General features: G+C 44.2%; 1 pseudogene; it reads right to left on the bottom strand.

Annotated features, from left to right (window-relative positions):
* Positions 1–13,011: 13,011 nt before the first annotated feature.
* LOC147990637 (uncharacterized) lies at positions 13,012–13,651 on the bottom strand (annotated as a pseudogene).
* Between the last annotated feature and the right edge of the window lie 12,369 nt (positions 13,652–26,020).

Genomic DNA, 26,020 nt, shown 5'->3' with positions numbered 1-26,020 from the left:
TTATGGCGGCTTCAAAGTCCTGAAATCATCACTTGTAACTCTGTTCTTGATCCCCTTGCGCATGCCATCAACTCCATGCGTGTTCTTGCTCCAATGTTCATCCTTCCCCAAGCTAGGCCCTTCATTTGTAAGCAAAACAAATGTATCCAATTTAGGCAGCATCATAATCTCATGAGCATTAGAATCATTACCAAGAAACGAAAGTACCTGGTAATTTAATTGGCGTGCGCGAGCTCTTGTAATTGGTCCAGTATATGTAACAGTAGGTGCTGTGGATGTAACAATGGTATTGATGTCCTCATCATCCATGCTAGGCTAGTTGTTGCAGCTCCCTCCATCTATGATGACACGAACAGAATGTTCCTTCACAACTCCCTTTGTATGGAACAAATTATGCCTCTGATTTTTCTCAACTTGTGTAACATGCACACTCAAAACACGTTGAGCAACTAAACATTCATACCTATCAGCATCTTTAGCAGCCATGTATTGCGTCTCATGATCAGAATCATCTCCACCGTGTTCTTCATGTGTAATAAGAGCCAAAGTCCCCTCATCATAGTCACTAGTGGACTCATATCCACCATCCTCAGTAGCAATCATCAAACGCTGAGATTTGCATTCTCTCGCAAAATGTCCTCTTCCCTTATAACGGCGACAAATAATATCACTTGTGTGCCCTGTTGATGCCATAGAAGAAGAAGAGCTCTGCACAGGCCCGGCAGGTGTGCTCTTGGCAGATAGTGATGGTTGTGCCTGCTTTCTTGTATCACGGCTGGAGGTGGCACCTGATGGAGGTGCTGGTGTAGTGGAAGTAGAGGATGCACGTGGTGTCCATGATGAAGATCGACCTCTAGAAAAGTTAGTTCAGGCCAATGCCTGTCGATCCTGCACTTCACGTTCAACTTTACAAGAAAGATGGAATAAACGAGTGATATTATTATACTCCTTATACTCTAGAATGGTCTGAATCTCTCTATTTAATCCACCCATAAAACGTGCAAGCGTAGCTTCATTCTCCTCAACAATACCACATCTAATCATGCCAGTTTGTAATTCCTGATAATATTCTTCTACATAATTTTTTCCTTGTCTTAAACGCTGCAATTTTTGAATTAATTCACATTGATAATATGGTGGAACCCAACGAGTACGCATAGCAGTTTTCAAAGCAGCCCATGTAGCTGGAATAGGATATAATCTACAATGTTCAGACCACCAAACACATGCAAAGCTAGTGAAAGCACAAACAACAGCAGGAACACGTCTCTCCTTAGGATATTGTAAACATTTAAATCGTTGTTCAGTTTCTAACTCCCAAGTAAGATATATATCAGGAACATATCTACCCTAAAATGGTCAAATATTCAATTTCAGTTTAGGGAGATGGTCATGATCTCGTACTTGAGGGGGAGCCCTACCATTGCCATTATTTACATGTGGACGACCTGGTGGTTGCACGTAGTTCTGATTTTGATCAACCTCATCCTCGTAATCTCCCGCATAATCATCCTCCTCGGCATCAGCAGCAGGAGCCATAGAAGTATCAACAATAGCACCAACAGTTTGGCCAGGCGCAAGAGGGACACGGCTCGCTCGGCGAAGGGCTGTTTCGTGATGTGGAGGTAGTAGTAGTCGTCGTGGTCGTTGTCATTGTTGTTGTTGTTGTTGTTGTTGTTGTTGTTGTTGTTGTTGTTGTGGTCGTCGTCGTCGTCGTGGTTGTTGTTGTTGTTGTTGTTGTTGTTGTTGTTGTTGTTGTTGTTGTTGTTGTTGTTGTTGTTGTTGTTGTCGTCGTCGTCGTCGTCGTCGTCGTTGTTGTTGTTGTTGTTGTTGTGGTCGTCGTCGTCGTCATCGTTGTCGTCGTCGTTGTCGTCGTCGTCGTCGTCGTCGTCGTCGTTGTTGTTGTTGTTGTTGTTGTTGTTGTTGTAGAGGTGCGTTAGGTGCAGTCGGTGGTGGTGGTGGAAGACACGCGAGCAATTCATTAAACTTGTTATGGAGCTTTGTTTTGAACATCTTCTCCATGCCATATATCTTCTCCATGGCCTCTTCAAATCTGTTTAGCACATCTTGCACCTGTCCACTCATCATTTGCTGAAATTTATCATGTAACTCCTTATTCGTCATGTTCTCCCAGTCAGTCTCGTCGGCTTGTGATCCTGCCATGGTTAGCAACAATAGAAACACACAAGAATATGATCCTACAGACTACTAACAAGAGGTGGTGGTGGGTGTCACAAATCCATCATGCAAATCTCAAATTCTTACCAGTTCTGACCTAGCAGCAGGCGGTGATCGGCAATCGTAGTAGTCAAAACACTCAAAGCTTGGATAGAGCGATTACTAGGGAGAGTCAAACACACGACGTAGATGTATGTGGAGCTGGGAAGGCTTATAATATGGTAGAAAAAAGGGTCAGCAATGATCAATTCAGAGATGCAAAGTTGAATAAACGCTCAATGACGGTACTGTGCTGGTCCGAAGCTAGACCGTGCTAGAGACGCGACCCTAGAACACTAATAAAATCACGGCGCTGCACGTAAACAAGGGAGGAGCACACTCTGGAAAAAAAATTCTTCTTTTTTTCACTTTCTTTTTCCTCTTTTTTTTGCTCTGCAACAATTTTTTCAGAAAAGTCTACAAATGGTCTAAAAACCACCTAGCCAGAATTTTCCAGACTTTTTGGTCCTTACTAACAAAAGAAGCAGAAGCATATGAGGTTGATAGTCTTCAAGCGGATCCATATGGGTGGTTTCCTAAATTTTTGCTAAGTTCTTACAACTCTCATTTTAAAACTATTTGGCTCTTGAGTTGTAACAATTAAACTTGATGGTCATCTACTACTGATAGAGGCAAAGGCGTCCCGTCTTTCGATGAGATGGTGGCTATCGTTTTGGAGGAAGTCGACTTTGAAGATCCGACTACGAATGTGCGAGGACGTTGCGCCTTAGCAATCGCTAAACCAACTCCGAGAAGTTATTGACCACGCCGGAGCACGATCAACCTGACCACGAAGGTCTGTTTCCTGCATGCAAATGAAGAACAAGCAAGAAACTAAGATTGCAATCTGGATATTGAGAATATAAGAGGAAATCTTTGTTGATCAAAGGTGGGGTTCTGTGACGCCTTTGTCTGGTCGTTGAACACAAATGAAGTACGCGAAGTTGTAGCTATGGCGAACTTTAATCTAAACAAAACCCAAAGTCTAAACGATGCCCTAAGGGCTGTATATATGGAGGAGAGAGGGGGGAATTTCGTGGCCCTTGGAGGAGGGGTCCGAAACCAACCCTAACTCTTGTTTCCCCACACATACAGACTCTAAAAACAGCCTATAATCAAGTATTTCAAAATTAAATGGGCCTGGCCCAAAAATAAGGTGATGCAGCACCTAGGATAGCCTCTAGAAGAAATTTATGAAGTGGCATCTTGTATATTTTGTCCAAGGCTTCATGCACTCATTATGGTGGTTTCAAAGTCCAGGAATCATCACTTGTAACTCCGTTCTTGTTCCCCTTGTGCACGCCATCATCTCCATGCTTGAACTTGCTCCAAGGTTCATCTTTTTGCCCAAGCTAGACCCTTCATTTGTAAGAAAAACAAATGTATCCAATTTAGGCAACATCATATTCTCATGAACATTAGAATTGCTACCAAGAAACGAAAGTACCTGGTAATTTAATTGGCGTGAGCGAGCTCTAGTAATTGGTCCAGTATGTATAGCAGCAGGGACTGTGGGTGTAATAATGGTATTGATGTCCTCATCAGCTACTTTTGCTGCTATTGTGTGATGCAATGATAAATTCCGCATGAAGTCATTCTGCATACGCCCTTTTCACATTATGCATTTCATTATCTTCGTTATTCTTATTTATGAATGATGAATTGTCTTCATGTGTTGAAGAGGATCTCCACACAAAGTAAAACCTGCCATGCGCATTTGCATTCAAAAGCAAACTACTTATATGCACATCTTCAGGGGGAGCCTTTTCAACTTATGAAGACAATGCCTATGATCCAAAACTTTCACATACTTTTATCCCCATTGAAAACTTCAACCAGTTTGTCATCAATCACAAAAAGGGGGAGATTGTAAGTGCATCTAGTGCCACCCCTAGTTTGTTTTAGAGTATTGACGACAAACTTGGTTGAGGGACTAATGTGCTTGTGAGAATTACAGGATAACACATGTAGTAGTGTAAGTGCATATAATGCCACCCATAGTTGGTTTTGGAGTATTGGCGACAAACCTGGTTGAGGGACTAATGTGTTTGTGAGAATTGCAGGATAACACAGGTAGAAGTCCCTCATTGATTCGGTTTTCCTACCGGAGATGACCCCTAAAAATGTATGAAGACATTGAAGTCAAAGGTGGTATGTGAAGACATTCACATTGAAGACTATGACAAGAGAAGACATCGTGTGAAGACTATGGAGCGCGAAGACTTAGTTGTTTCGTTGTTCTTTTTCTTCTTTGTTGAGTCATAGGAACCACCGTACTATTAAGTGGGGTCCAAGAGAACTAGTCAGAATGACTGAAGTGATGCTTAACCAAAATCCTATGTCTTCGAGCGAAGACAATGAGAGCAAATCTTATCCAGAGCTGGATAAGTCAGCTTTGCTTGTAGCTCAAGTAAAGTTGCCGTGTGTGTTTGAAATCTGACCGTTGGAACATGTGTCAGTTCCTTAGTGACCTAGGGTCATTTCGGACAAATCAGGTCGGGTTGCCTAGTGGCTATAAATAGCCCACCCCCTACACCATAAATTGGTTGGCTTCTCAGAGTTAGTGCACGGCTTTTGTCGTTTGAGAGCAACCCACCTCGAAGCCTTTGAGAGAGAAATCCTTGCGAGGACAAAGCCCTAAACACCCAGAGCCAAAGAGTGTTAGGCATCACCGAAGTCTTCCTGTCTGTGTGATCTGAAGACTTATTACACTTGAGGACTGTGAATCCTCTAGCCGGTTAGGCATCATGTTTTGAGCATCCAAGAGTCATTGTGGATCGCCGGTGAACGAAGTCTGTGAAGGTTTGGAAGTCTACCTTGAAGACTTACCAGAGTAATTGGGCGAGGACTGGGTGTCCTTAGCTCAAGGAGAATAAGGTGAAGACGCGGTCTTCTGAGTTGAATCTCAGCCTCCCTAACCAGGCGTACAGTTGTCACAGCAACTGGAACTGGTCCAACAAATCATTGTCTTCAACGAGCCACTGGTTCTATCCTTCCCATATCTTTATTTTCAGATTGGTCCTTGTGAAGTCATTGCTTGTTTGCATTATCTATTTGTCTTCACTGTGTGACTGCTTGTTCTGATTGGCTTCATACTATCTTCCATCCTGATCCATACTGCCTAGCTGCTATTAGTCTTTGTGCTTTCACTTCATTGAAGACTTTCCTAAAAATCTCCTATTCACCCCCTCTCTAGTCGATCACTAGCACTTTCAATTGGTATCAGAGCAAGGTACTCCCTTGTTCTGTGTCATTTGGTTTAACCACCTGGAGTTTTAGCTATGTCGACTGCATGGATAATCAAAGTCTCCGCTGCGTGCCCAGTCTTCGATGGAACTGAATATCCCTACTGGAAGAATAAGATGCGCATGCATCTGGAAGCCATTGATGTCGACCTCTGGTATGTCGTCAAGAATGGCGTCCCCAAGGCTGGTGAAGGTGTCACCGCTGCTGATGTCAAGAAGTTCGTTCAACTGGATTCCACTGCCAAGAATATCATCTGTGGTCATCTGACCAAAGGACAATATGGCCGTGTGAGTGCTCTGGAAACATCCAAGCTAGTCTGGGACTGGCTCTCCAAGGTCAACGAAGGCGTCTCAACCCAGAGAGTTCAAAGAATTAGTGTCCTTCGCAACCTCTTCAACCGCTTCAAGAGAAACGACAATGAGAATGTTCAGCTCACGTTTTATCGACTCACTGACATCACAAATGAGCTTCAAGGTCACGGCGCTACTGAGATCACCAAGCATGAAATCGTCAAGACACTCCTGAGATCACTTGACAGCTCGTTTGACACCCTAGCCCTGATGATTCAAGAACGCCCTGACATCAAGACACTCGATCCGTCTGACATACTTGAAAGGCTCAACACACATGAGTTTCAGCTTTCTGAGAAAAGAGACATCTATGGTCCCAACTATGGGCGAACACGTGCTTTGAAGGCAAAAGCTGTTTCCTCATCTGAAGAAGAATCCGACTGTAGTTCTGATGATCCTGAAGACATTGGAAAGGAGCTTGCTATGCTTGTGAAGAAGTTCCAGAAATTCACCAAGAAGAAAGGCTTCAGAAAGTCCTCACGATCCAGCTCAAGGAATGATGAAGCTTCTGCTCATGACTACAAGAAGAGAACATGCGACAAGTGCAAGAAACCTGGTCACTACATCTCTGAGTGTCCGCAGTGGGACAATGAGAAAACGAAGAAGAAGAAGAGCAAGGAATATGATTCTGACGACAAGAAAAAGAAGAAATACTCAAAGTCTTCTTCCAAGTCTTCCTCAAAGTCTTCATCACACAAGAAGAGCTCATTTGGCAAGGCCCGTGCGTTTGTCGGCAAGGAAATGGATTCAGAGGAGGAGTCTACTTCTGAGGAGGCTGAGGTGGAGTCTGAGGAGTCCGATTCTGGCATTGCAAGTCTGGCTACAGCCTACGTTGCCAAGTCCATCTTCAACATTGAAGACAATGACTTCGTCACCGACGCCGATGCTAATGACAAGGACAACTCCGCTCCCACCTACTGCTTCATGGCACGCGGTGCCAAGGTAAACTCACGCACCACTCACTATCAAACATCAAGTGAAGATGACTCTGATTGTGGTTCCAAACCCAGCTACAAAACACTTGCTAAATTGCAACTGAACAACAGAAAGCTATGGAACATATTCAAAAACTGTTAGACAAAAGCGATGACCTGTTAGACGCTGAAATGACTCGATCTCAGTCCTTAATTGAAGACATAAAAAATCTTCATGTTAAGTATGAGGAGCTTGAAAGTCGTCATGAAACGCTCTCAACAACTCATGAAAAGCTTTCCTATGATTATCTTCAAAGGAAGCAAGAACTTGAGAAATTGAGAGCGGCTCATGAAGATCTTCAAAAGGAAAACGAGTCACTTTGCGCCAAACAGATCAGTCCCGCTCAGGAAGGATTTGAACCACCATGTCTTAAATGCATTGAGCGTGATAACGCTACTTCTGTTGCTGGATGTTCTACTGCTGCTACTGTTGCAATATCTTCAACTGTTGATGTGCTAACTAACCCCTCTGCTGAGGATACCACTACTATTGCTGATGAAAATGCTAGGTTGAAGACATTGCTTGAAACAGGGATGTACAAAAGTCTCAAAGGGCATCAGACTCTATGTCATGTCCTCAAAAGGCAGATTCTGAACCAAAACCCTAGGAAAGAGGGTGTCGGGTTTGAAAGGAAAATGAATGTTGATGGCTCTTACTAGAAACCTGAGCAGTACCCCAAAACCACATGGGTTGCTGCAAAGGGACCTTCAGTGGATCCATCCACCCTATCTAGGTTGACTTGCACTAATCCCATTATCATTGATGAGTCCTTTGATGCAAACTATAAACTGTTTAAGAATCAGAATGGTGAAGTGTTTGCCAGGCATATTGGTGCTAACTGCAGGAATGGGCCAACTATGAAGAAAGTCTGGGTGCCGAAAAAGTGTCTGGAAAATCTTCCTGTGAATGTCGTCATGACACCACAAGTGAAGAAGACAAACCCCAGACCACAGGCTTCATATGGTCCAAAGGCTTCATACAGATAGAGGACTCACCTGAGTCGCACTAGCGCAAATGTTTTGCAGGGAAACCATACTCAGGCCTATGAATATGAGCGCGTTTCATCAAACCGCCATGTTCATAAGACCAAGAACTACTCTGCTTATTCTTATGAGTACTATTGTCCACCGGCAAGACTATTTGCTAGGGCTCCAAAGCCAAAGTTCTCAGATGCTGCACTTAGACTCATTGCTTCGAAGCCACCCTTGAAGATGTGGGTGGCTAAGAAAGCTTAACTCTCTTTTGTAGGGAAGGGTCTCCAGCCGAAAATCAAATGCGTCTGAAGCTATTGCTGGGGACCTTAAACATCTTGTAGGGCGCAAGATCAAATGCCCAAATGGTCTTATTATGTATTTTGTTCCTGAGTCGCTTGCTACTTGCCCTATCAGTCCTAACCTCGATCTAAGCTTGCTACTTGCCCTATCAGTCCAAATGGTGTTATATACTAATGGCGCACTGGGTGGTGCGCCATTAGTATACCAGATACTAATGGTGCACCCGTGGTGCGCCATTAGTAAAAAATACTAGTGGCGTGCTACTAATGGCGCACCAATGATGCGCCATTAGTAGGCAAAACTGGTGCGCCATTAGTAGGCCTTTTCCTAGTAGTGAAGCTTTCATAATCCACTTGCTCGTCAAATGTTTATGCTTCACAATTCTCTTCGTGAAGCCTATCCCCCTAACAACATTGTAGGGTATGACACCTGCTGCTTCAGAATGGATTATTGACAGTGGATGTACTAATCACATGACTGGCAAGCGAAGTCTTCTCATGGACTCAACCTTACGTCCATCTGACAAGAGTCACATCACATTTGCTGATACTGGTAAAAGCAAGGTATTGGGTCTAGGTAGAGTTGCAATCTCAAGGGATCAGCACATGGATAAAGTGATGCTTGTTGAATCCCTTGGTTTCAACTTAATGTTTGTCTCAATGCTTTGCGATTTGAATATGATTGTGATGTTTGGAAAATATCGTTGCCTTGTTCTAATGGAATCTTACAAGTCTCTAGTGTTTGAAGGGTATCGGAAAGATGATTTATACATGGTAGATTTCTCAGCAGGACCACAGCTCACCATATGTCTTCTTGCAAAAGCTTCAGAATGTTGGCTCTGGCATCGAAGGCTAGGGCATGCTGGCATGAGGAACTTGCATACTATTGCAAATAAGAAGCACGTCATAGGCATCGAGGGCGTCAAGTTCAAGAAGGATCACTTATGCGGTGCCTGTGAAGCAGGAAAGATGACGAGGGCCAAGCATCCCTCGAAGACAATCATGACAACAACTCAACCCTTCGAACTGCTACACATGGACCTCTCGGTCCCACTCACTACTCAACTCTTACTACTACTACTTGTCTCTATGGCTTCGTCATTGTTGATGATTATTCAAGATATACATGGGTGCATATAATCCTCTACAAGACTGAAGTGCAGGATGTCTTCAGATGCTTCGCCAATCGAGCCATGAACAACTATGGCATCAAGATCAAGCACATCAGAAGTGACAATGGCATTGAATTCAAGAACACCGGCCTCGACACTTATCTTGATACTTTGGGCATCACTCATGAGTTCTCAGCTCTGTACACGCCGCAGCAGAATGGCATCGTGGAACGCAAGAACAGAACACTCATTGAGATGGCCCGAACGATGCTCGATGAATACAAGACTCCAAGAAAAGTTCTGGCCTGAAGCCATTGATATTGCATGCCATGTCATCAATCGTGTTTATCTTCACAAGCTTCCGAACAAAACATCCTATGAGCTCCTCACTGGTAAGAAGCCAAATGTCAGTTACTTTAGAGTATTTGGTGCCAGGTGCTGGATCAAGGATCCACATCACACTTCAAAATTTGCACCGAAAGCACATGAAGGTTTTATGCTTGGTTACGGAAAGGATTCACACTCCTACAGAGTCTTCAACCTCTTTCACTATAAAGTGGTTGAAACTGTGGATGTGCGGTTTGATGAGACTAACGGCTCGCAAAGAGAGCACCTGCCAAATGTGCTAGATGAAGTTCCATCCAGTGAATCCATCAAGCTTATGGGAACTGGAGAGATCATACCGTCTGAAGCACAGCCTGAAGAGGAACTCATCATCTCTGCACCTGATCAACCTGAAGACAATACTCAGCCTGAAGACAATCCTTCTAACGATGACAATGATCAGCAAGAGCAAAATCTTCGTCCTGTTCATCCTCGTGTTGCAAATGAAGTACAAATTGAGAAGATAATCAATAGCATCAATGCACATGGTCCACTCACTCGATCAAGGGCAACACAACTAGCAAATTTCTGTGGACACTTTGCATTCGTCTCAGTATCAGAACCCAAGAAAGTTGATGAAGCCTTCATGGAACCTGAATGGATTCAATCTATGCAAGAAGAGCTTCAACAGTTTGAGCTGAATAATGTATGGGAACTAGTCAAGCGTCATGATCGTCGTAAACACAATATCATAGGCACTAAATGGATATATCGCAACAAGCAAGATGAGCATGGTCAAGTTGTCATAAACAAGGCTCGTCTAGTTGCTCAAGGATACACTCAAGTAGAAGGAATTGACTTCGATGAAACATTTGCTCCTGTGGCCAGGCTTGAAGCTATATGCATACTGCTGGCCTATGCAAATCATCATAACATTCTTCTGTATCAAATGGATGTGAAGAGTGCTTTTGTAACGCCCTCGATGCGGATATATCTCCCACATGTCGAAGCACGACTTAGAGGCATAACCGCATTGAAAGCAATGTCGCAAGTGAGGTAATCTTCACACAACCCATGTAATACATAAGGGAAAGAGATACATAGTTGGCTTACAATCGCCACTTCACACAATTACATGAATAAAGCATTACATCATCCAGATACCGTCAAGGTCCGAGTACAGAACCAAAATAAAAGAAGACTACCCCAAATGCTACGCAGATCCCCTATCGACCCCAACTGGGCTCCACTACTGATCAACTAGAACGGAACAATACAAAGGACTAGATCTTTGTCGACCTCCTCCTTGAGCTTAGTTGCGTCATCCGCACGATTCAACGGCACCTGCAAGCTGGTTTTGGAAGTATCTGTGAGTCACGGGGACTCAGCAATCTCACACCCTCGCGATCAAGACTATTTAAGCTTATTGGTAAGGTAAAAGGTATGAGGTGGAGCAGCAGCAAGCGACTAGCATATATGGTGGCTAACATACGCAAAAGAGAGCGAGAAGAGAAGGCAAAGCATGATCGAGAAACTATGATCAAGAAGTGATCCTGGAACAACCTACGTCAAGCATTACTCCAACACCGTGTTCACTTCCCGGACTCCGCCGGAAGGAGACCATCACGGTAACACACGCGGTTGATGCATTTTAATTAAGGTCAACTTCAGGTTTTCTACAACTGGACATTAACAAATTCCCATCTGCCCATAACCGCGGGCACGGCTTTCGAAAGTTCAAATCCGTGCAGGGGTGTCCCAACTTAGCCCATCACAAGCTCTCACGGTCAACGAAGGATATTCCTTCTCCCAAGACAATCCGATCAGGCTCGGCATCCAGGTTACAAGACATCCTCGACAATGGTAAAACAAGTCCAGCAAGACCGCCCGATGCGCCGACATCCTGATGGGAGCTGCACATATCTCGTTCTCAGGGCAACACCGGATGAACACTACGTACAGCTAAAACCAGCCCTCAAGTTTCCCTGAGGTGGCGCCGCAAGTGGCTCTGTTTTGGACCAACACTTAGACAAGCACTGGCCCGGGGGGGTTAAAATAAAGATAACCCTTGGGCTGGCCTAACCCAAGGGAAAAAAGGCTAGGAGGCGAATGGTAAAACCAAGGTTGGGCCTTGCTGGAGGAGTTTTATTCAAAGCGAACTGTCAAGGGGTTCCCATTATAACCCAACCGCGTAAGGAACGCAAAATCCGGGAACATAACACCGATATGACGGAAACTAGTGCGGCAAGAGTGGAACAAAACACCAGGCATAAGGCCGATCCTTCCACCCTTTACCAAGTATATAGATGCATTAATTAAATAAGAGATATCGTGATATCCCAATAAAATATCCATGTTCCAAACATGGAACAAGCTCCAATCTTCACCTGCAACTAACAACGCTATAAGAGGGGCTGAGCAAAGCGGTAACATAGCCAAACAACGGTTTGCTAGGACAAGGTGGGTTAGAGTCTTGGTTCGACAATATGGGAGGCATGCTAAGCAAGTGGTAGGTATCGCAGCATATAGGCATAGCAAAAGAGCGAGCATCTAGCAAGCAAAGATAGAAGTGATTTCGAGGGTATGGTCATCTTGCCTGAGATCCCGCAAGGAAGAAGAACGAGTCCATGAAGAAGACAAACGGACGTTGTCGAACGAATCCTCACAACGCGACGTTACCGGATTACCGAGACGAAGTGCACCGGAAAGAAAGCAAACAACATAGTAAACACGCACCACATAAACATGGCATGATGCACAACCAAGTATGATGCATCTCCGGTTTGAATATGCATGACATGGCAAAGTGCAACAACCAAAACTACAAATTAAGTGGAGCTCAATATGCAACGGGTTGCATATTGACGGAACACCACATCAACTATTTAGTTCTCTCCCGGTTAGGTACTCAACAATATTAAATGTTGGTTAACATGGCAAGAGGTGCGCATAACAAAACTATACCATTTAAACAATTTAAATGGGGCCGGATATAACAAACAACAAATCCGGTAAATCCCCATATGCATTAGCAATTTAATGCAACAACAATTTTAAGCATTTTTAATTGTTGTTATCATGATGCGGATGACATGAACAAGTTTATGCAATTTTTGTTAAAAGTTGACAAGAGCATTATGAAGCATTTATCATCGTGGCGGAAACGAAAGGGGTGCCACGGCAACGATCTCGAAAACAGTGCCACGGCAGCGTTCCAGTTCCGGTAACTCGATTGAGATACCGATGCAAAGGAGAAGTGTGCGGATGCGTGCAAAAGATGCTAGGGCGCTCCCGGATTCTGGGTGTCCCACGAGTTGGTGACAAGGAAACGAGTGACAATTTGGACACGGTGCAAACACGAGCATCTCAAACATCACAAGCATTCGTTCATGGATGTCGTCTCAGGGTTATACCTTCGAAGCGTGCATTATCGGAACGAATCGAGTTCGGCGGTAGGGGTACACGTGTCGAAGGGGAAGTAGTTGTTCACGGGGTCGTCGTGGGAAGTAGCGGTTCACGCGACGGTAGATGAACTTGACGTTTGCGTTACACGGGTCTTCGGCGATGGTCGTCGTACATGGTTCGGAGTGGTACTTGCTTCTTCGGACTTGTCGGTCTCGATTCTTGCGACGGTAGCGGTATACGTCTCGTTTTCGGAGAGGTACTTGGGGTCATTTGAACTTGTCGGTCTCGTCATCTCGAAGGGGTGCTTGATGTTCTTAGCGATTCCGAAGACAACGGTAGAGGTACACTTATTGTAGGGGTACTTGTCGGATCCACGTCGACGGTAGAGGTACAAACGTTCTCACGGTACTTGGGACGTCGTGGAACTTGGCGCTTGCGGTATTGATAGCTCGAAGGGGTTGGCATGTCCGAGGTCTCCGTCCGTAGTGGTACTTGATGATATGGGTAGTCGAACTTGACGAAAAACAGGTCTCCTCGGGGACTTGATGCATCCGAATTCTTCGGGTTTGTAGTAGTACTTGGCGTTCGAAGTCGGGGTCTTGCCGGTCTTGATGGTCCTTTGAAACGAAACGAAGCATCACAAGGCCTCGGTTGGGCAGCAGCAAGGAGACGATGGTGGTGGACAGTGGCAGGAAGCAGACACGGGGCTCGCCTGGTTCCCGACGGGATCGGGGCCAGTGGAACTCCATGGGGCGGCAGCCATGGCGTTCCTGATAGGCGGGCGAGGCAGCGCAGGCCTCTGGAGGACCACAGGCGCGCGAGGAGGCAAGATGGTGCGGTCCAGAAGGATCATGCCCGACCAAAGACGGGAGCTACAGTGGCAAACAAGCGGTTGGGCGCGACAAAGAGAAGCAAGAGCTTCGGGCGCAAGGAGGACACGCTTGATGGTAGCGCGGCAACCAGAGGGGTCGCAGGCGAGGAGATCCTCTTCTGCGTGCATGCGTGCGACGGGTAGCAACGGGGTCGGCCGACGGCAACGGGCGCAACCATGGAGACCAGGCACTGGGCGGCGACTGGCTGGAGGAGGACGCGCAGCTCGCGGGAGGAACTGGCGCGGGGGGCTCCTCTTCGGTGCGCGAGCGAGGAGAGGGGAGAGAGATGGGGAACGGGCGCGGGGCCTCGCTGGACGGAGCTTGCAGGTAGCCGCACGATCGACGAGGTCGTCAGGGAAGCCTCTGGCGCGAGGATGGACGAGCTCCTGGACGAGGAGAGGTTGGACAAGAAGAGCACGCAGGAGGAAGGGAGCGAGAGGAGGAAAAGAAGAGGTTGGCAGCGCTGGTGGGAACGACCGAACGAGGAGGGGCTCGACCAGGAGAGGGTTTCGCTCGGGCCTAGGGTTAGCAGCGTTAGGTGGGCTTGGGGCCGGCCCAGTAGAGAGGAGGGGTCAGCTGGGCTTGCTGGATTGGGCTCTCCCTCTCCTCTCTTTCTTCTGTAATCGAAAAGAAATAGAGAGAGAGAGGAAAAAGAAGGGGGGTTAGGGAAAAGAGTTTGAGCAGGAGGACAATTTTCCTAGACTCATAAAAATAAACATGACCACCAGAAAAATAGAAGTGGCCAGATTGCAGGAATTAAATTCAAATTCATTTTAATATAATTCAAATGGTTTTGAATTGGGACAAGGTTCGGTGTGGCCAAAAATGTTCGGGTTTTTTTGGTGGAGCTCCGTAATATGATGAAAGAATATATGGCAATGTTGGAGACCAAGAATTAAGATAACAAAGGCATTGGGATATTTTGCAAGTGTGTTTGCGGTGAATCCAAACGAATGGAATATAATTTATATAGCTCCCTAAAATATTGGGAGAATATGTTTTAAAGAGTAATAACCATAGTGAATATCCCTCGATTTAAATGGACCGAAAATCCATGCAATTTATTTATTTGAGTTAAGAAAAGAAATGACATGATGCAATGCACATGATGCAAAGATGAATGCAATGAACCAAACAAAACACACAACGAAACCCGGAAACCCTGGAAGGCATCTGACGCTCCGGTCTTGGGGCGTCATAGCTTTTATCAATGGCAAGATTGAAGAAGAAGTGTATGTTGCACAACCGCCTGGATTTGAAGATCCAAAACATCCTGACATGGTCTACAAGCTCAACAAGGCATTGTATGGCCTCAAACAAGCCCCTCGTGCTTGGTATGACACACTCAAGGACTTCCTGAAGAGCAAAGGCTTCAAACCTGGTTCCCTAGATCCCACGCTCTTCACGAAGACATATGATGGTGAACTGTTTGTGTGCCAAATATATGTGGATGACATTATCTTCGGCTGCACTAATCAGAAATACAGTGATGAGTTTGGATACATGATGCAAGAGCAATATCAGATGTCCATGATGGGTGAGCTGAAGTTCTTCCTTGGTTTTAAAATATGACAGCAACGCAACGACATCTTCATATCTCAAGAGAAATACCTCAAGGATTGCCTGAAGAAGTTTGGAATGCAAAACTACAAAGGTTACACGACGCCAATGCCTACCAAGAGTCATCTAGATTCTGACGCCAATGGTAAAGAGTTCGATCAAAAGGTATACCGCTCCATGATTGGTTCCTTACTTTACTTATGTGCATCTAGGCCAGATATCATGCGTAGTGTTTGCATGTGTGCCCGATTCCAAGCGGCACCAAAGGAATCGCATCACTTAGCTGTGAAGCGAACTCTTCGATATTTGGCTCACACCCCAACGCTAGGATTATGGTATCCAAAGGGCTCAGAGTTTGATCTAGTTGGATTCTCGGATGCTGATTATGCTGGTGACAAGGTGGATCGCAAGTCTACATCAGGCACATGTCACTTTCTGGGACGATCACTTGTGTGTTGGTCTTCAAAGAAGCAGAACCGTGTATCTCTCTCCATTGCTTAATATGAATACATTGCTGCTGGATCTTGCTGCACTCAACTTCTATGGATGAAGAAAACACTCAAAGACTATGGCATTCATCTGAAGCAAGTGCCACTCTACTGCGACAATGAAAGTGCCATCAAGATTGCCAACAACCCAGTTCAGCACTCGAAGACAAAGCACATTCAGATCCGTCATCACTTTCTCAGAGATCATGTCATGAAGGAAGATATTGATATCATTCATGTCAGCAGTGAAGAGCAACTGGCAGATATCTTCACAAAGCCCTTGGATGAGAAATGGTTTTGCAAGTTGCGGTGTGAGCTAAATATCTTGGAATCCTCAAATGTCATGTGATCATGCACACATCCTAACACTGATGCATGTTAATGACTTAGATGTGCAAACACACGAAGCAACGTATATCTTCAACTAATGAAGACTTACACTCTAAGTGTGAATACATTAACGTGGAATTTGACTTCGGAAGTGCCACGATAATTGTGCGCCGTGTCTGGGTCTAATATTTCCTATACGGTGGGTAATGCCACAACCAAACTTTTGTTTGGAATACTTTCTGTTGGCGTTGCATTTGCAAAGTCTTCGCATTTGGTTTGTCTTCATTGTTAACATGGCTTCATGTTTATCTTCAATGTACTGATTTGGTTTCTGTCCTCTACAGCATTCACTTATAACTATGTCTTCTTGTTGAATCTTTTGAACTAAGTGAATGTGATCGGACCCTGACCTTTCTATGCTCCCATCTTAAGTCTATCTATCCAAATCATATGCATTCTATTGAAACTGTCGAATGTCTTCGCTGCGTCCTTGTCAGCAGAAGATACAGAGACAAACATTAAATCTGTTTTAAATGCTTAATCCTTTTTGCCTGAAACCCGAAGAAGCGGGAACGACCACCCAACAATCCACGCGTGCGTGGGAACGTGGAACAACCTCCAATGTGTTGCATGATCGCCACATGTCCTTCAGATGTGAACCGCCAGCCCCTACTGTCACATATACTGGACCAATTACTAGAGCTCGCGCACGCCAATTAAATTACCAGGTACTTTCGTTTCTTGGTAATGATTCTAATGTTCATGAGATTATGATGCTGCCTAAATTGGATACATTTGTTTTGCTTACAAATGAAGGGCCTAGCTTGGAGAAGGATGAACATTGGAGCAAGAACACGCATGGAGTTGATGGCATGCGCAAGGGGATCAAGAACAGAGTTACAAGTGATGATTTTAGGACTTTGAAGCCGCCATAAGGAGTGCATGAAGCCTTGGACGAAATATACAAGATGCCACTTCATAATATTCGTCCATAGGCTATTCTAGGTGCTGCGTCACCTTATTAATGGGCCAGGCCCATGTAATTTCGAAATACTTAAGTATAGGCTATTTTTAGAGTCCGTATGTGTGGGGAAACAAGAGTTAGGGTTGGTTTCGGACCCCACCCTCAAGGGCCACGAAATTCCCCTCTCTTCCTCCATATATACAGCCCTTAGGGCGTCGTTTAGACTTTGGGATTTGTTTAGTTAAAAGTTAGCCATTGCAACTTCGTGTACTTCGTTTGTGTCCAACGACCAGACCAAGACCGCTTACGGATCCCCACCATTATCAATACTTCATATATATTTGCGATATTCAGATTGCTTTATCATATTCTTGCTCGTTCTTCGATTGCTTGCAGGAATAGACCTTCGTGGTCAGGCTGACCGTGCTTCCAGCATCGTCAGTAACCTCAGGAGATTGGTTTAGCGGTTGCTAAGGCGCAACGTCGTGCACGTTTGTAGTCGGATCGTCAAAGTCGTCTCCACCAAATCGATAGTTATCATCTCATCGAAAGATCGGGACCCTCGCCTCTATCAAGTGGTATCAGATTTCTAGGTTGCTCGGTGAGATTTTTACAGTTTTTCGTAGATTAGATCGAGTCTATTCTTCATACCTACAGTCCACGAAAAAGCCACAAAAAAAATTAGATTTCTTCGTAGTGGCTCCGTTCCATGCCTCATTTCATAGGGAAGCCCAAAGTGGCTCTATTTCATTCTATTTCACTTCCTAGCACTTCCTATCATTTAATATCCATCCCTTTGGTCTTATTGACATAACAACAATTTGATTACTTAATCAATTAGTAGTATCCCTAGAGTCCACTCCTTCCCCATACTACTAGTGAAAGAGAAAATGTAAAGACTACCATTAAAGCAGCCCAACCAATCTGAGCCTTTGCATAATCTTTTTAGGGTTTTTGCTTTGTTGAATTTGCGGTTGCATCGTCGTGTCAAGTTGCTGGTCTTAGAGTCTAGTCTTTTAGAGTTTCGAGTTCTGGTCATAAGTTGTCACGCCGCCGCCGCACCATCATCATCGCCCATCTACCACCATTGCTTATCCGCCACCGTTCTGAATCCGTATCCATATACCACCACCAATCCGTATCCATATACCACCACCAATCTGTATCCATATACCACCACCAATCTGTAACCATATATCCACCACCAATCCGAGTTCTTCTCATATTAGGTTTGTTCTTGAGATCAATCTCAATTCCGATTCGTGTTTCCTTGCCTGCGTAGGTCTCGGAAAAAAAAAGAGTCTGGAGACCCCCGGGCAGTTTTTAGGCCAAAATTTTCACGGGCAAAAATATTTTTTCCCTATCCTATTTTTAGGTTTTTCTGAGTCTTTTGAGCCACGTGCCATCATAGTGATTTTTTGTCGCACTTTTTCGTCGTCGCTGCCCTGATTTCCGAAAAAAGTGAAAAAAAAATTTCGTGCCCATCCTATCAGTTTGACGAGGGAAGAGTTTTGAGACACTCGCCATTATAGTAATTTTTCGCAAAAAAAAAAGAGGAGCGCAAAAAAAAAGCGAAAAAAAAAGTTCTAGAGTGTGCTTTTCCCTTATTTACGTGCAGCGCCGTGATTTTGTTAGTGTTCTAGGCTCGCGTCTCTAGCACGGTCTAGCCTAGGACCAGCACAGTACCGTCGTTGAGCGTTTATTCAACTTTGCATCTCTGAATTGATTATTGCTGACCCTTTTTGCTACCATACTATAAGCCTTCCCAGCTCCACATACCTCTACATCGTGCGTTTGACTCTCCCTGGCAATCGCTCTATCCAAGCTTTTGAGAGTTTTGACTACAACGGTTGCCGATCACCGCCTGCTGCTGGGTAAGAACTGGTAAGAATTTGAGATTGGCTTGACGGATTTGTGACACCCACCACCACCACCTCTTGTTAGTATTCTGTAGGATCATATTCTTGTGTGTTTTCTATTGTTTCTAACCATGGCAGGATCACAAGCCGACGAGACTGACTGGGAGAACATGACGAATCAGGAGTTGCATGATAAATTTCAGCAAATGATGAATGGACAGGTGCAGGATGTGCTAAACAGATTTGAAGAGGCCATGGAGAAGATAGATGACATGGAGAAGACGTTCAAAACAAATCTCGATAACAGGTTTAATGAATTGCCCGCGCGTCTTCCACCATCACCACCGGCTGCACCTAACGCACCTCTACAACAACAACAACGACGACTACCTACACATCGTGAAACAGCCCTCCGCCGAGCGAGCCGTCTCCCTCTTGCACCTGGCCAAACTGTTGGTGCTGTTGTTGCTACTTCTGTGGCTCCTGCTGCTGATGCAGAGGAGGATGATTTTGCTGGCGATTACGAGGATGAGGTTGATCAAAATCAGAACTACGTGCCACCACCAGCACAGCAACCATCAGGTCGTCCACATGCAAATAATGGCAATGGTAGGGCTCACCCTCAGGTACGAGATCATGACCATCTCCCTAAACTAAAATTGAATATTCCACCATTTGAGGGTAGATATGTTCCTGATATATATCTTACTTGGGAGTTAGAAACTGAACAACGATTTACATGTTTACAATATCCCGAGGAGAGACGTGTTCCTGCTGCTGTTTGTGCATTCACTAGTTTTGCATGTGTTTGGTGGTCTGAGCATTGTAGATTATATCCCATTCCTGCTACTTGGGCTGCTTTGAAAACTGCTATGCGTACTCGTTGGGTTCCACCATATTATCAACGTGAATTACTTCAAAAATTGCAGCGCTTAAGACAGGGAAAAAATTCTGTAGAAGAATATTATCAGGAATTACAAACTGGCATGATTAGATGTGGTATTGTTGAGGAGAATGAAGCTATGCTTGCACGTTTTATGGGTGGATTAAATAGAGAGATTCAGACGATTCTAGAGTATAAGGAGTATACTAATATCACTCGTTTATTCCATCTTGCTTGTAAAGCTGAACGTGAAGTGCAGGATCGACAGGCATTGGCGTGGACTAACTTTTCTGCAGGTCGACCTTCTTCATGGACACCACGTGCATCATCTACTTCCACACGTTCTGCTACACCGGTGCCTCCGTCGGCTGCCACCTCCAACCGTGATACAATCAAGCAGGCACAATCACCACTATCTGCCAAGAGCACACCTTCTGGGCCTGCAAAGAGCTCTTCTTCATCCATGGCATCAACAGGGCAAACACATGATATTATTTGTCGACGTTGCAAGGGTGGAGGTCATTATGCGAGAGAATGCCCATCTAAGCGTGTGATGATTGTTACTGAGGATGGTGGGTATGAGTCCGCTAGTGACTATGATGAGGAGACTTTGGCTCTTATTACACGTGACGAACACAGTGGAGACGATTCTGATCATGAGACACAATACATGGCTCCTGAAGATGCTGATAGGTATGAATGTTTAGTTGCTCAACGTGTTTTGAGTGTGCAGGTTACACAAGCTGAGCAAAATCAGAGGCATAATTTGTTCCATACAAAGGGAGTTGTGAAGGAACGTTCTGTTCGCGTGATCATAGATGGAGGGAGTTGCAACAACTTGGCTAGCATCGAGATGGTGGAGAAGCTATCTCTCACCACAAGACCACATCCACATCCTTACTACATCCAATGGTTCAACAACAGCGGCAAGGTTAAGGTAACACGTACTGTTCGTGTGCATTTTAGTATCTCTACATATGCTGATTATGTTGATTGTGATGTGGTACCTATGCAAGCATGTTCCTTATTACTTGGTAGACCATGGCAATTTGATAAAAATTCTATTCACCATGGTAGAAACAATCAGTATACTCTTGTTCATAAGGATAAAAATATTACTTTGCTTCCTATGACTCCTGATTCCATTTTGAAAGATGATATTAATAGAGCTAATAAAGCAAAACAGGAGAAAACTAAGAGTGAAAATCAGATTGTGGCAAAAGAATTTGAGCAACAAATGCAGCCTAATAATAATAAACAATCTAGTGTTGCTTCTGAAATTAAATTGAAAAGTGCATGTTTACTTGCCACCAAATCTGATATTGATGATCTAGATTTTAGCAAATCTGTTTGCTATGCTTTTGTGTGCAAAGAGGCATTATTTTCATTCGAGGACGTGCCTTCCTCTTTGCCTCCTGCTATCACTAACATTTTGTAGGAGTTCGCCGACGTCTTTCCACAAGACGTGCCACCGGGATTACCACCTATTCGCGGGATTGAGCATCAAATTGACTTAATTCCCGGTGCATCATTACCCAACCGTGCACCATACCGTACCAATCCAGAGGAGACGAAGGAGATTATGCGTCAAGTACAAGAACTGCTCGACAAAGGTTATATACGCGAATCCCTTAGTCCTTGTGCTGTTCCTATCATTTTAGTGCCGAAAAAGGATGGTACGTCGCGTATGTGTGTTGATTGTAGAGGCATTAATAATATTACTATTCGTTATCGTCATCCTATTCCTAGGCTAGATGATATGCTTGATGAATTGAGTGGCTCTACAATATTCTCCAAAGTTGATTTGCGTAGTGGTTACCATCAAATTCGTATGAAATTGGGAGATGAATGGAAAACAGCATTTAAAACTAAGTTTGGATTATATGAGTGGTTAGTCATGCCTTTTGGGTTAACTAATGCACCTAGTACTTTCATGAGGTTAATGAACGAAGTTTTACGTGCCTTCATTGGACGATTTGTGGTAGTTTACTTTGATGACATATTGATTTATAGCAAATCTTTGGAGGAACATTTGGAACATTTACGTGCTGTTTTTATTGCTCTACGTGATGCACGTTTGTTTGGTAACCTTGGAAAGTGCACCTTTTGCACCGACCGAGTATCTTTTCTTGGCTATGTTGTTACTCCACAGGGAATTGAAGTTGATAAAGCCAAGATTGAAGCTATTGAGAGTTGGCCGCAGCCCAAAACGATCACACACGTGAGGAGTTTCCTTGGCCTCGCTGGTTTCTATAGGCGTTTTGTGAGAGATTTCAGCACCATTGCTGCACCTCTCAACGAGCTTACAAAGAAGGATGTACCTTTTTTTGGGGTACCACACAGGAAGAAGCCTTCACGGTATTGAAAGATAAGTTGACACATGCTCCTTTACTCCAACTTCCTAATTTCAATAAGACTTTTGAGCTTGAATGTGATGCTAGTGGAATTGGATTAGGAGGTGTGTTATTACAAGATGGAAAACCTGTTGCATACTTTTCTGAAAAATTGAGTGGGCCTAGTCTGAACTATTCTACTTATGATAAAGAATTATATGCTCTTGTTCGGACCTTAGAAACATGGCAGCATTATTTATGGCCCAAGGAATTTGTTATACATTCTGATCATGAATCTTTGAAACACATTAAAAGTCAAGCAAAACTGAACCGTAGACATGCTAAATGGGTTGAATTCATTGAGACTTTCCCTTATGTCATTAAACACAAGAAGGGTAAAGAAAATGTTATTGCTGATGCCTTGTCTCGTCGTTATACTATGCTTTCACAACTTGACTTTAAAATATTTGGTTTGGAGACCATCAAAGATCAATATGTTCATGATGCTGAATTTAAAGATGTATTGCAGAATTGTAAGGAAGGGAGAACTTGGAACAAGTTCGTTCTTAACGATGGATTTGTGTTTCGTGCTAACAAGCTATGCATTCCAGCTAGCTCCGTTCGTCTTTTGTTGTTGCAGGAGGCGCATGGAGGAGGATTAATGGGACACTTTGGCATCAAGAAGACGGAGGATATACTTGCTACACATTTCTTTTGGCCAAAGATGAGACGGGATGTTGAGCGTTTTGTTGCTCGTTGCACTACATGTCAAAGAGCTAAGTCACGACTCAATCCTCATGGTTTATATATGCCTTTGCCTGTACCTAGTGTTCCTTGGGAGGATATATCTATGGACTTTGTTTTAGGTTTACCTCGAACAAAGAAGGGGAGGGATAGCATATTTGTTGTCGTGGATAGGTTCTCGAAAATGGCACACTTTATACCATGTCATAAAAGTGATGATGCTGTTAATGTTGCTGATTTGTTCTTTCGTGAAATTATTCGCTTACATGGTGTGCCAAATACTATTGTTTCAGATCGTGATACTAAATTTCTTAGCCACTTTTGGAGATGTTTATGGGCTAAGTTGGGGACTAAGCTGCTTTTTAGTACTACTTGTCACCCCCAAACTGATGGACAAACTGAAGTAGTCAATAGAACATTGTCTACTATGCTTAGGGCTGTTTTGAAGAATAACAAGAAAATGTGGGAAGAATGCTTGCCTCATATTGAATTTGCTTATAATCGTTCATTGCATTCTACTACTAAGATGTGCCCTTTTGAAATTGTGTATGGTTTCCTACCTCGTGCACCTATTGATTTGTTGCCTCTTCCATCTTCGGAGAAGGTTAATTTTGATGCTAAAGAACGTTCTGAATTGATTTTAAAAATGCATGAGTTAACTAAGGAAAACATTGAGCGTATGAATGCTAAATATAAACTTGCTGGAGATAAGGGTAGAAAACATGTTGTGTTTGCACCTGGAGATCTTGTTTGGTTACATTTGCGTAAAGATAGATTTCCTAATCTGCGCAAATCAAAGCTAATGCCACGTGCTGATGGTCCTTTTAAGGTTTTAGAGAAAATAAATGATAATGCATATAAACTTGAGCTACCTGCAGATTTTAGGGTTAGTCCCACTTTTAACATTGCAGATTTGAAGCCTTATTTGGGTGAGGAAGATGAGCTTCCGTCGAGGACGACTTCATTTCAAGAAGGGGAGGATGATGAGGACATCAATACCATTGTTACACCCACAGCCCCTACTGTTACATATACTGGACCAATTACTAGAGCTCGCGCACGCCAATTAAATTACCAGGTACTTTCGTTTCTTGGTAATGATTCTAATGTTCATGAGATTATGATGCTGCCTAAATTGGATACATTTGTTTTGCTTACAAATGAAGGGCCTAGCTTGGAGAAGGATGAACATTGGAGCAAGAACACACATGGAGTTGATGGCATGCGCAAGGGGATCAAGAACGGAGTTACAAGTGATGATTTCAGGACTTTGAAGCCGCCATAAGGAGTGCATGAAGCCTTGGATGCCACTTCATAATATTCGTCCATAGGCTATTCTAGGTGCTGCGTCACCTTATTAATGGGCCAGGCCCATGTAATTTCGAAATACTTAAGTATAGGCTATTTTTAGAGTCCGTATGTGTGGGGAAACAAGAGTTAGGGTTGGTTTCGGACCCCACCCTCAAGGGCCACGAAATTCCCCTCTCTTCCTCCATATATACAGCCCTTAGGGCGTCGTTTAGACTTTGGGATTTGTTTAGTTAAAAGTTAGCCATTGCAACTTCGTGTACTTCGTTTGTGTCCAACGACCAGACCAAGACCGCTTACGGATCCCCACCATTATCAATACTTCATATATATTTGCGATATTCAGATTGCTTTATCATATTCTTGCTCGTTCTTCGATTGCTTGCAGGAATAGACCTTCGTGGTCAGGCTGACCGTGCTTCCAGCATCGTCAGTAACCTCAGGAGATTGGTTTAGCGGTTGCTAAGGCGCAACGTCGTGCACGTTTGTAGTCGGATCGTGAAAGTCGTCTCCACCAAATCGATAGTTATCATCTCATCGAAAGATCGGGACCCTTGCCTCTATCAGGCACCTATGTAATAACACTGTGCCGTCCCTGTCCCTGTAAATACACGCCTCACCCCAGTCCTTATCTCTTCTTCCACTCTCGCACAAACCCTAGCGCCACCGCTAGCCCTCGATGACGCTGGCGACGAAGCGCTTAGCAGTCGGGACCTCACCGACGTCGTCCTCACGCCGGCCGCGGACATCGTCTTCTCCGCCGTCGCCGTAGGTGTCCTCCGTTGGCAAGTTAGGGCACGGAAGATCGAACTGCTCGGCCTCCTCTCCCACTCCGTCTAGCAGTTCCTCGTGTGGTAAATAAAAACTCGTTTTACGGTCCTTTTGGTCCGATAGATTCATCCTTTTCAACCACAAGTGGTTTTTGTTCCTACAAGTTGGATCTATCTCGTTCTGCATCTCATAGCATGCCTAGTATGTTCACTTATGCTTCACAAAGTAGTTAGATTCCTCACTTGTACTTATTCATGAATTCGTACAAATCTGGAACCAACTCTCTACATATGAGTGAATGTCTTCGCACTATGAGGTCAATGTCTTCTAAACTGATTTATCTTCAAAATCTTCTGAGAATGCATCTGACCTCTTCCCCTTCCCTCGCATCTCTAATGTTGTCACAGGTACATGCCCGTGGGAGAATCCCTTGGTTCTCATAGTCTGCATTCATTTGCAGAGTTCTCACAGTGTCACATAAATTCTCCTGAAGCCAGTTCCTGTCTGACCAGTAGACGGACGACTTCGACAGTGTTGAAGCCTTTCAGTCTAAACTTCATGACAACTCAAAAATTAGTTAGGAAGGGCGGCAGACAACACCGTGGAAACACTGCTAAGGACCTGCCACCAGATCTCTATGACTTATACAAGTCAGATCCAGAAGAAACCTATGGAAAACGCAAGAACCGAATCCAATGGATTCGAAGACATTGGGCAGAGGAATGGTTCAAGTACAGATTCGTCACCAAGGAGCATGCTGAGAAGAATGCCTTAAAGGGACCGTGGGGAGATATAATATACAAAGGTATTCAGCCCAAGTCGAAGTCCGAAGCTATTGCTCAAGGCTTCTACCCCTGCATGATTCGTGAACCTCAGCCTGCTAATGCCGACCCATCTTCTCTATTATGGTGTTGTGAAGATAACCTGTTCAAGCACAACTATCAGGCTGCAAAGAACTCAGCCAAGGAAAACAAGAAGTCTTTGGGATTAGACTTCAACCCAGTCC

This window comes from Triticum urartu, chromosome 1A (genome assembly GCF_056163025.1).
Source record: "Triticum urartu cultivar PI428250 chromosome 1A, HENAU_Tu73, whole genome shotgun sequence".
Taxonomy (NCBI): Eukaryota; Viridiplantae; Streptophyta; class Magnoliopsida; order Poales; family Poaceae; genus Triticum; species Triticum urartu.
Note: the sequence above shows the minus strand (reverse complement) of the source record. Positions and strands in the feature narration are given on the sequence as shown.